Below are 11,073 nucleotides of genomic sequence, written 5' to 3'. Positions count from 1 at the left end.
GGGTGAAGATATTAATGTTTTTAGCCAATTTTTCGATATTTGTCGTCGGAATGGTCGAACTTCAAAACGATACTGATCTTGCTAAATCTGTCGACTCTGTCGAAAGTGTAAGGCAGACATACATACATTTATATATTAGTAACTAAAATTTTTCCAGCCAAACCGATTAAAAAGCTTGTCCTATCTCTCAATACCCTTTATTCAAAAGTTCAACAGTCAATTTTTTAAGGTTTGACCCTTATTATGACACCTTAAAAATTATTGTTTTGGGCTCAAATAAAGTTTTAAAGTAAGATCCATCTCCAAGGAACCTATATCTAAAATTTCAAGTGTTTAGACCCAAATTGTCCGAGGAGTTTGGTAGAGTCCTCAAAAGTCAAATCGTTGAACTTTGACCCCTTAACAGCGAAATTCCTTGCCGAAAACCGATCACATAGATTTTCGGAAATTTAAGTACCCTGGATATCAAATTTCGAGTCTGTAGTCTAAATATTGACAGAGTTGTTGCGTAGGGAAATATACACAGACAGGCAGACACACAGACAGACGCACAGATACACAGAAATGTTCACTTTCATAGATATATGGATATACCTATCTATCTATATTTATCTATCTATCTATATATATATATATATATATATATATATATATAAGTTAACGTGTCTGTGTGTTTGTGTGTCTGTCTGTGAGTCTGTGTACATTTCCCTACGCAATATCTATGCTAATTTTCAGTCTACAGACTCAAAATTTGATACACAGGGTACTGTGATGTGGGAAAATCTATATGATCGGTTTTGGCCAGAAATTTGGCTGTTAAGGTGTCAAAGTTTAACGATTTGACCTTTGAGAACTCTTCCAAACTCATCCAACACTTTGGAGTCTAAACATTTTTTTTAAAATTACATTTTCACCCCAAACAAGGCGCATTGCCACTTTGGTGTAGGGGGCTACTATCAAGGGCAGCAACTACTGGGGCACTATGTTGGGATTTGGGCAGCAAGATGTCGGTTCACGTTACACTTGAACTTCTGCATGTCAGTACAGTGGGGGAAGCAGGAACTTGGAATGGAATTCCAGAGTCTAGCGGTTCTGGGGAAGAAACTACTGGAGTAGAAATATCTTTTACATCTAGGGATCTCTACTGTGTGGGGGTGGGATTTAGCTGCCTCTCGGGTTTGTCGAGGATGTCTACGTCGTGGGGCACAAGTTTCTGCAGTTCTTCAGAGCATTCACCATTAAAATACTTGTAGAACAAGCAGAGGGATGCAACGTTTCGTCGATGGGACAGAGGCTGAAGCTTAGATGCCAGTTCAGGGCCTATCAGATTGGCGACTCTTATCTGAACCTTGTCTCGGAGCGAGAGACTAGTAGCAGATGCACCAGCCCAAATGTGACAACAATACTCCATACATGGGCGAATGGTGGCCCTATAGAGGTACAGGATATTTTCAGGTGTCAGCAGCTTTCTAGCACGGTAGAGAGAGCCTACCTTCTTTGCAGCGGCCCTGATAATGTTTTCAATATGATAGTTCCAACTCATGTTTCCTGTGAACGTTAGGCCAAGCAGTTTGAAACATGTACTCTCAGACAGGGAGTCACTCGCCATTGCTATTGGTGGCAGAGAAGGTTTCTTGTAATTATTGAAGGAAACCAGTTTAGTCTTGGCAACATTGAATGTAACCATCCATTTATGTCCCCCATTCCACTACAGGTTGGAGGTCATCCTCTAGTGTTTTTGCCATTTCTTTAGATATGTGTTCATTTGTTTTCCTGTCATGCCTGTTATAGAGTGTAGTATCATCAGCATATATACCCATCTCAGAGGCAGTTTTGTCGGGGAGGTCATTAATAAATGTTAGGAAATTTTAGATATAGGCTACTTGAACATGGATCTAGCTTAATAACTCGATTAGAGCCCAAAACAATAAATTTTAAGGGATCACAATTTAAAAAAATTGAGCTTTTTTCCGCTCAGCATACACCTGGCCAACGCCGGGCACTTATACTATTCTATCGATACTCCTATATATTCGGTTTTCATTTGTGTGTATTGGTATTGATATTAAAAACCCTATTTTCTGTTTATTTAAAACGAAAATGCATTTTTTTTTCATATATGTGTATTTGAATCTCATTCATTAGCAAAAGATGTAGCTAATTTGCATATTCTTTTAAACATTCATTTTAATTAATTCTCTATTAGTTGCTTCGGTGTATAATGGGATGCTCATCTTTAGTGCAATATTACGTGCATATTACGTGCAATTATATTCATGCAGATATTCTACATGATTTATATCGGCATAATATTTGCGTAAAAAGTTTATAGTATACACAAAATTGTTTCTATATATATTTAAGTATATCTATGTATTTTTGTTTAACAAATTTTGCCTACCAAACTCCTCCTAGAGTTTTTGGTCTACAGACATGAAACTTCAAATATAAGGTATTTGAATCCATACACACCTTTATATTTGGGTTTTATCCTGAAAAAATCGGTGCGAAAGTGTGAAAATTAAAAAAAATGAAATTTGTCAGGTCAAGGTCGAACGGGGGCATTACGAATGCATAAATAGTCGCTATTGGTTCATGTTTTAATTTTTAGCCTTGCAGTATACATGTTTTCATAGCCCAGTCATTGGCGGCAGAGGCAAAATAAATCGTGAGTTGAACGGTTTGGTTTCGATTCTCGGTGGTTGCGTCTGAGTCTTTTTTGTATACTTTTAAAACCATTACTATCTATTGCATCCAATCTATCTATCTATCTATCAATCTATCTATAAAAGTGAAAATGTCTGGCTGTCTTTTCTCTATGGTAGTTATTATTAGACTATTATGCAGAAAGGCATTACTTTACATATTCACATATTTTAGTATATACATATGCACATAACCTTAGGAACAGTACATAGAGACCGAGAAAAGACAGGCAGAACTGCTAATATATCTATAAAAGTAAAGGTGTCTGTGTATCTGTCTCTGTGTCTGTCTGTGTACATTTCCTTACGCAATAACTCTGTCAATTTTAATTTTACAGACTCGAAATTTTATATACAGGGTACTGAGATTAGGGAACATCTATTTGATCGGTTTCGGCAAAAAAAATTGGATGTTGAGGGGTCAAAGTTCAACGATTTGACCTTTGAGAAGTCTACCAAACTCCTCCGATAATTTGGGGTCTAATCACTTGAAATTTTAGATATAGGTTCCTTGGCCATGGATGAAACTTCATAACTTAATTTGAGCCCAAAACAATAAATGTTAAGGGATCAAAATAAGGGTAAAAATTAAAAAAAATACCGTTTTTTTTGTTTTGTTATTTATTTGCTCAGCTTACCCTTCCAAACACCCGGGCAACGCCGGGCACCAATGCCAGTATATGTATAAAAGTGAATGTTTACATGTATCTGTCTGTCTGTGTATCTGTCCGTCTGTGTGTCTGTGTGTGTACATTTCCCTACGCAATAACCCTGTCAACTATTAGTCTACAGACTCGAAATTTGATATACGGGGTACTGAGATTTGGGAAAATCTATGTCATTGGTTTTCGGCAAGAGATTTGCCTGTTAAGGGGTCAAAGTTTAACGATTTGACCTTTGAGAACTATACCAATCTCCTCCGACAATTTTTGGTCTAGACACTTGAAATTTTAGATATAGGTTCCTTGGACATGGATGAAACTTCATAACTTTATTTGAGCCCAAAACAATAAATGTTAAGGGATCAAAATAAGGGTTTAATCCGTTTAGGTCGAGAAATTTTAGTTACCAATATTTAAATGTATGTATGTATGTATGTATGTATGTATGTATATTTGTATTTCTGCCTACAACTTTCGACAAGGGCGACGGATTTAATCAAGATCAATATCGTTTTGAAGTTCGACCATTCCGACGACAAATATCGAAAAATTGGCTAAAAGCTATCTTAACCCTCAACTTGGGACGTTTCTACAGGGGGGTCGCTTTTTTACCGATATTTTTGAAAGCCATCATCTCTTACTAGCATTCCAGGTCGGTGTTGCCCAGGTGTTTGGATGTGTTTGTTGAGCAAAAAAAAATGGTAGTAGGAAGACAGGCTCGTATCTGTATCACGAAGGAGAAGTAGAACGGAGAAAACGTGACGTCTATGCAGGTACGACCACCGCCAAACCGAAATTAACATTTTTTAAAATTAAGACCAGACAATCGAAAGAAGAGGATGACTTTCAAAGATATGGACGCAGGCAAAAGCTTAGAAAGAAGATAACCGCGCTTGCAAAGCGGTTTTAGGTTTAACTATAAGGGGCTTCCCTGAGAGTGCGGTAAGAGACAGTGAAATCATCCAAGCCCAATTTGCAGATGTGCTTGTAGTAACGCTGGTGGACAGAGACACCCGGGCATATGTCCTTAAGTTAAATTACGGAAGCTTCAGGATTTGGCTCAGAACAGTGATCAAGTGTGTATGAAACACACACACGATCATACACGCACAAATGCATATATATATATATATATATATATATATATATACTCACACATACACATGCACATATATATGTGTGTGGTGTATGTGTTTGTGTGGTGTGTGTGTACATGACTGAAAAGAATAAACACTATGATAAATATATTTCCTAAAATTAATATATGCTCATTCATGTTTGCAGATAAGAATAGTGTTGAGATAACTTAGAGTATCCCAATATTGAAGCATGCCATGACCATAAAAACATCAGACCTGTCAGAATTTCTGCGAGGATGAATCATTGGTAAACATAAAAATTGTCTTAGTCAACACAAAATAGCAGGGAATCTTTCAGTGCTATTTTCTACTCTTAATATAGTGATCGTACAATTCACAAAAGAGGACAAAGATTGCACAAATATCACTTAGGTCCCCCAAAGCCCCCTGAAAGAATCTTGCGTCTTGTGAAAAAGAAATGTTGAAGAGGATCCTCGGTGCAAAGCCACTGACAGTGCACTGACAGTTCATGGATAATTCCAGCGAGTGTAGGGACACTGCGTTTTGCATTTCAAATTTGTCTGACAGAGTGTGGCGCCCTGGTCTTCTACAAATACGTCGAGGTTGTATTAGTAAAGTTCTTTTCATTGTTATGTCAGTTCATTCGCATCGAATTTTGCGAGTAACTCTTGAGGAAATTTCTTCATTTTTTGTTATCAGTGCTTGTGTTACTAACGGATTTCTTCTAGGTCAACATTTTTTTTTTATATAAATAGCCTTCCAGAGAATATTATTCAAGCAAATAATACCTAGATGAACGTATTTATTATTTCCCATCTTTCGGATCAGTTGAAAGATGCAGTTAGCTCTTTACATCAAGTGGCTTCATGCATTCTCACGACTAGTTTACAATAAATAAATCAATGAATAAAAAGTAAAGATATGATTGTATTGTTTACTTAATACAAATTATATGTTGACCCTAACTTAGACTGGATTAATTATCAAATTCAAATACACGTACCATATAAATATATTAAACATACCATTAATATATACATAACTTATCAATTTGTCAAATTTATTATAAAAATGTATGATAAACAGTAACACATTCTTGATATCATAGAAGGACATTCAACTTGTATATGTTAAAAATATGTTATTTAATCAGTTAGCTCAATGTATTCTATCCTTATACCTATAACTATGAGCGATAATTACTATCCTTCTAACAGATTTTCCTTAGAATACCATCGTATCATACCCTATCAGCAAATATACTCTATCTCAGAGACTATTTTACCAGGGAGATCATTTATGAATATTAGGGATAATAAAGGTCCAATCATCGCCCCCTGAGGTACACCCGCATTTATATCATATAGTTTAGATGTACGACCGCCGAGGATAACCCGAATTATTCCCTTATTTAAGAAGGATTGTATTATGCTAAGTATTCGTCCACTGATACCGTATGATCTGATTTTCCTGAGAAGACCATCGTACCATACCCTGTTAAAAGCCATAGATATATCTAGGGCTACCGCTCTACCCTCTCCTACTTTGTCCAGTGTATATTTCATACGTTTGGAGATCGCAGTTAGGATATCTGTTGAAGACCAGGCTCGCCTAAATCCATATTGTTGTTCAATCAGAAGTTAAGCAACTGTAAGGTGACAAGAGCTTGATTAATTATGGATTCAGATATTTTGGCGAAGAGAGGAAGTAGGCTAATGAGGCGATAATTTAATGGGTCAGTTTTTCGCTAAAATTATTGTAAACTGATACCACACAAACAGTTGTCAAGCAGCTAGGAAAGCAAGGTTCGTTGAGACATTTGTCGAAATGTTTGGAGAAAACCTCAGCTAAGCATGTTTTAATAGTACAGCCCGGATGATATCGGGTTCACATCCCTTTGAGCTTTGTTTTTTTTTAGTGATACCCTGAGAAGGGGTGATTTTTATATCCTCAGTGTGGGCGACCAAAAATACAATTAAGAATTACTTAGGACCTCTATCAACTCATGGCTGACGGAACAAGGGCACACTACCCGGGTGAATAAAATAAAGGGTTCCGCTCAAAATTCAGTCGAAATTCCGTCGAAATTTCCGAGTTTTACAGACACATATCGACAAGATACACCTGAAGAAGGTCGAACGTTACATCGACCGAAACGTGAAAAACGGGAAAACTCCTACTCCAGATGAGAACAGTAGTGCAATGAATGTAAATAATATGTATATTATTGTTATGATGGGGATCTATAACGTCTTTTCGAGAAAATGCCGTAAGGGTTTCTTGGAGGAGGCAACAGGTTCATTGGATGCCAAATAGCATTTTTCTACTCTTGAGGTGATTTGCTTGGCAAATTTCTGACTTACTGATCTTAGCAATGGTAAACGAATATAACTTGGACATTTAGCCACTGTACTAATTTTATTTGATAAAAGTATTTTATTTTTTTGTATAATGAATTTATCGCACCAGTAGGGTACCAATTATTGAGTAAAATATACATGATCGTTTTCAATTCTTCATCCAATTTTGGTTTGGAACAAGTAATAAGAGCTCGATGTGTTAAGATCCAAATTAAATTAATATTTAATTTTCTAGAGCAAAACGAATCCCAGCGTGTATATAATCCTGCAAACGTGGGTATACGATATATTGATGTAAGGTAACACGATGACGTTATTTTACCAGTGCATCAATAAAAGCGAAGTATATTTAAGATGTGTGTAATAAGTATACTTTAATGCAGAATGCATGTTATTCAGTAAAGAGAAAATTAGTTGTCTCTTTTTCATGATTAATGAGGCAAAATCGGTCATCTACTTATCGAAAGTAGATTAAACGTTATGTAGATCCAGATAACAATCGTTTTTCATAGAAACACACAACAATGCGTGTCATTGTTTGCCACACAAGACCATGTGTTACCAACTTTTTGCTTAACATCGTTAAACCTAAATTCAACAAATATGGCCGCCAATTTCAACAACTCAGCAAATATGCTTTCAGGAATGGGACGATACGATAACTGGCTGCGATATAAAAAAAATTTATCACATATATCAATCGTCTGTAAAATAAAGAGCCAAGTTTATAAACACCATACGAGCACGTAAATTTAATAGTTACCTTAAAATTTCGCATACAATTCGGAAATTCAATTTTTTTTAGACGGTGGCTAATATAGTACTCTACTACTGGCTGAGTAAAGGTTAAATTGTGCAACTTCATGTTAGATGATGCTAGCATAGAAACAATGGATCTTTAAAGAATATCCGCCATATGAGTTTTGAATAGACCATACAACCTTGGGTGGAAAGATATTTAGGGTTTAATCTAACAAAAATGTTTTAATTTTCGTTTATTTTTTACTATATAATGCTGGTCGGTTAATGTTCTCATGGACGACTTGTGAGATAAGATAATTTTTCTGGCTTCGCTTTGGCACTGGAAAAGGTAGTAGGATTTATTATTATTATTATTATTATTATTATTATTATTATTATTATTATTATTATTATTATTATTATTATTATTATTACAAATTATAGTGTTTGCATTTGGGTATCCGGACTAGTATCATGGGTTTGACTGCGTTTTCCCTCATTTCGTTCTAACCGTGAGAATCGAAGCATTTAACAGTAAAGGAAAAACCGGTGTGGTTGGATTAACTAATAGTGATGAGACGGGGTAAGATCTGGTTGGTTATTATGTCGCCTGTCCCTAGAGATATACCTCGGTATAAAAAGCTCACAGAGAAAAACAGACAGACAAAGAACGAGACGAAAGTGTTCCGGTGAGCAGGAAGCCCAGAAAATCCATATGAGATCCCTCTTTTCACGACTGTCCCCAGTAAAAACGAGGAAAGTCAAGCGGAACAAGCCCGAAAAGGTTTATTTGTTCTTATTGAAGTCCAACCATAAGACAGGCATTTCTGAACAAGAGTTTTAAGTGAAAATTTTTAGAGTAACGGCCATAGGGATGATGAAGCCAATAGCCCGAAACCCGTGGTCTGCAACGGCGAGAAGCCGGTTCGAATAATTACCTAACGGATAGAAAATATTGACGACCCCATTTCTAATAAACACAAACATACTACCACAGCAAGTGAGTAGCCATTAGATTAAAAAAAAAATATATTTCTAAGCAAATGTTTGAAAAAAGTTTTCACACACCGACATCATCTTAAACTGAGCAATCTAGAAGATAATTCATTAAGACAAGAATTTCCAGCGTGAGGATAATAAAATCTTCTATACAGAAGGGACGTGCCGCGGAGTCATCAAATGGTTGACAGTATATCGCCCGAAATTCTCTGATTCGTAAACTTTGAGTCGTATTAATTGCGACAACTCATATAGTCGCAAATAATGTTATACCTATATGGGTCCGACCTCTGACAGCACATGACGAATAAGGTCGCGAATTGAATAGTGTTATACCAATTCTACGAACATCTTCTTTCTATTGAGAGACTGTTGAAGTAAATGTAGAAATTATATACACTATATACATCACCTTATTTGATCCAATGTGTATTTAGATAAAAAAAGTATATATATATATATATATGTGTGTGTGTGTGTGTGTGTGTGTGTGTGTGTACATGTGTACGTATGTAGATAGTTGTGTGAACATATATTGTCAACAGCAATTAAAAATAGTATTTTAAAGGATGTTTGCTTTGTTATTTAAATACTATTTAAGTCTGAAAGAAAAAACTTTTTTTCTGTTTCAGACAATCTCTTCTTCAAATGACCTCGACCTTCAAATGGCACATGGCCGAATACTTAAGGAGCCAGCAAACTGTAATGAATCCTGTAAATAACATACTAAAAGGTGGAACGGATAAAGCAAAAATCAGACATAGTGATGCATTATGAATATTTTATTAGCATGATGTTATAATGGCAACGTTCTGAATCGTAAGAAAGTGGCGTTATTCAGCTAATCTTGTGCACTGCAGCGTCTCCTGTGGCTATACCCTGCCAACTGCACGCCTGGATGGATGAAAAGCTAAACTAGGTTTTCCTAGTTACTAGACGTTGCTGAAAATGTCCGAAGGAAATTACAAGTCGGGGCCAATCATGATCCGCCTATCAGGATTCTAAACAAGAGTTTTGTCAAAATTCATTCTTATTTGCCTTGGCCTTTCACAAGACATCCACAAAACCTTGGAACTACTTGCCCATAGCTGGGGAATGATATACAGAGAAAACTAAAGATGATGGGAAGGGAAACTATTTCCATGAGATTGCGTTTTGCTTGTATTCATTTGTCATCCTATTGTTCTTGTTTTTATTGAAAAGATTACATGTTTTCCCAAGGCTTTGATCTCCCCACAATATGGAAAGGCTTACGCAGAAATTGGTCAGTATTGATACGCATCAAAGACGGGATTCACATTACATTCCGATATGGTCAAATATGTAAATCCTTACAGGATTTGCACTTTTGCTGACAGATGGCCTTCATTTAATGATAATTAAACTTTGATAGTGAAAAATTTCAGCGTTAGAAAACGATAATTTGAATTTGATTATTCAGAGAAAATGGGCAAAAGCAAACCCATATATAAAAATAGGAATGCCATAAAATGTAAGAGAGTTATTACAATGTTCGGAATTAATTTTAAAACAAATACATTGAGAAATTGACCTTGATTTAGTTAAGATTTGGTATATATATATATATATATATATATATATATATATATATGTATATATATATATATATATATATATATATATATATATATATTCCCATGGATTTTGATTGTGAAAATGGAAACTTAACCAACTTTTTTTAGATTTTGGTTTTTGGATATTACCGTTATTGGATATTTTACCCTTCACCAGCTAATCCCTTCACGTGAAATCACCTTTTTCCTCACTATATTCCCTCTCCTTCACTATTTGTTACCAAATAAGATCTATGACTTCCATCAAATACTTTTGCAAGCAAAATCCGATCCCGCACTTTGCTAAATCCTACCTTCTGATGAGAAGGAAAGTATTTATTCGAAACTCCACGGATTATTTTGGGCTTCCTTTTTAAAATTAAATATGTTTTTTACTCGTTTTCAAAGTGTTTTTAAACATGTTTTATTAACTATATGTTCTTATAAATAACCTCCCTATACAGGGTGAGTTACGGGAAACGGCTGTTCTTAGAACGCTCCTTGTTCCCCCTTGAGTAAGGGATAGGGAGTAAGAAAGCTATTCTTAAACTTAAGATGCCGTTTAGTTTGTTTTTATTTTTTATCTTTTAAATTTTGTTTTAATTATTGATTTTTAAACATCCGTTTCCCATGACTCACCCTGTATCATAAGGAAAAAAAAAACGGGCCATTTTTAATATTTCATAATTTGTTTATCATATTACCCTATGATTCATTCTTACTACTAATATAAATGTTATTAAGCAAATACCTATGCATGTTTTTACATTTTGTATTATACTGGCCCTTTTCTTCTTTTGATAAGAAGCGTTTGTTCGAAATAGTATGGCCTAATCAAGTTTCTTTTTTCTCAATTATAAACTTTTCTGATTGTTCTTATAATATAATAAAGTTATATATACCTGTTATTCCTTATTTTTCCTTTTAATATA

The 11,073-nt window shown here is 35.2% G+C and overlaps 1 long non-coding RNA gene across 1 annotated transcript in view; it reads left to right on the top strand.

Moving 5' to 3' along the window:
* LOC145279596 (uncharacterized) overlaps positions 1-10,135 on the top strand; it is a 152,495-nt gene extending 142,360 nt beyond the window's left edge. The window contains exon 3 of the long non-coding RNA XR_013868408.1: positions 9,200-10,135. This is a non-coding gene — a long non-coding RNA (uncharacterized LOC145279596). The remainder of the gene's footprint in view (positions 1-9,199) is intronic.
* Positions 10,136-11,073: the final 938 nt, after the last annotated feature.

Source organism: Euprymna scolopes, chromosome 7 (genome assembly GCF_053919585.1).
Source record: "Euprymna scolopes isolate OS-2025 chromosome 7, ASM5391958v1, whole genome shotgun sequence".
Taxonomy (NCBI): domain Eukaryota; kingdom Metazoa; phylum Mollusca; class Cephalopoda; order Sepiida; family Sepiolidae; genus Euprymna; species Euprymna scolopes.
The sequence above is the reverse complement of the archived record's forward strand: the minus strand, read 5'-3'. Positions and strand labels throughout refer to the sequence as shown.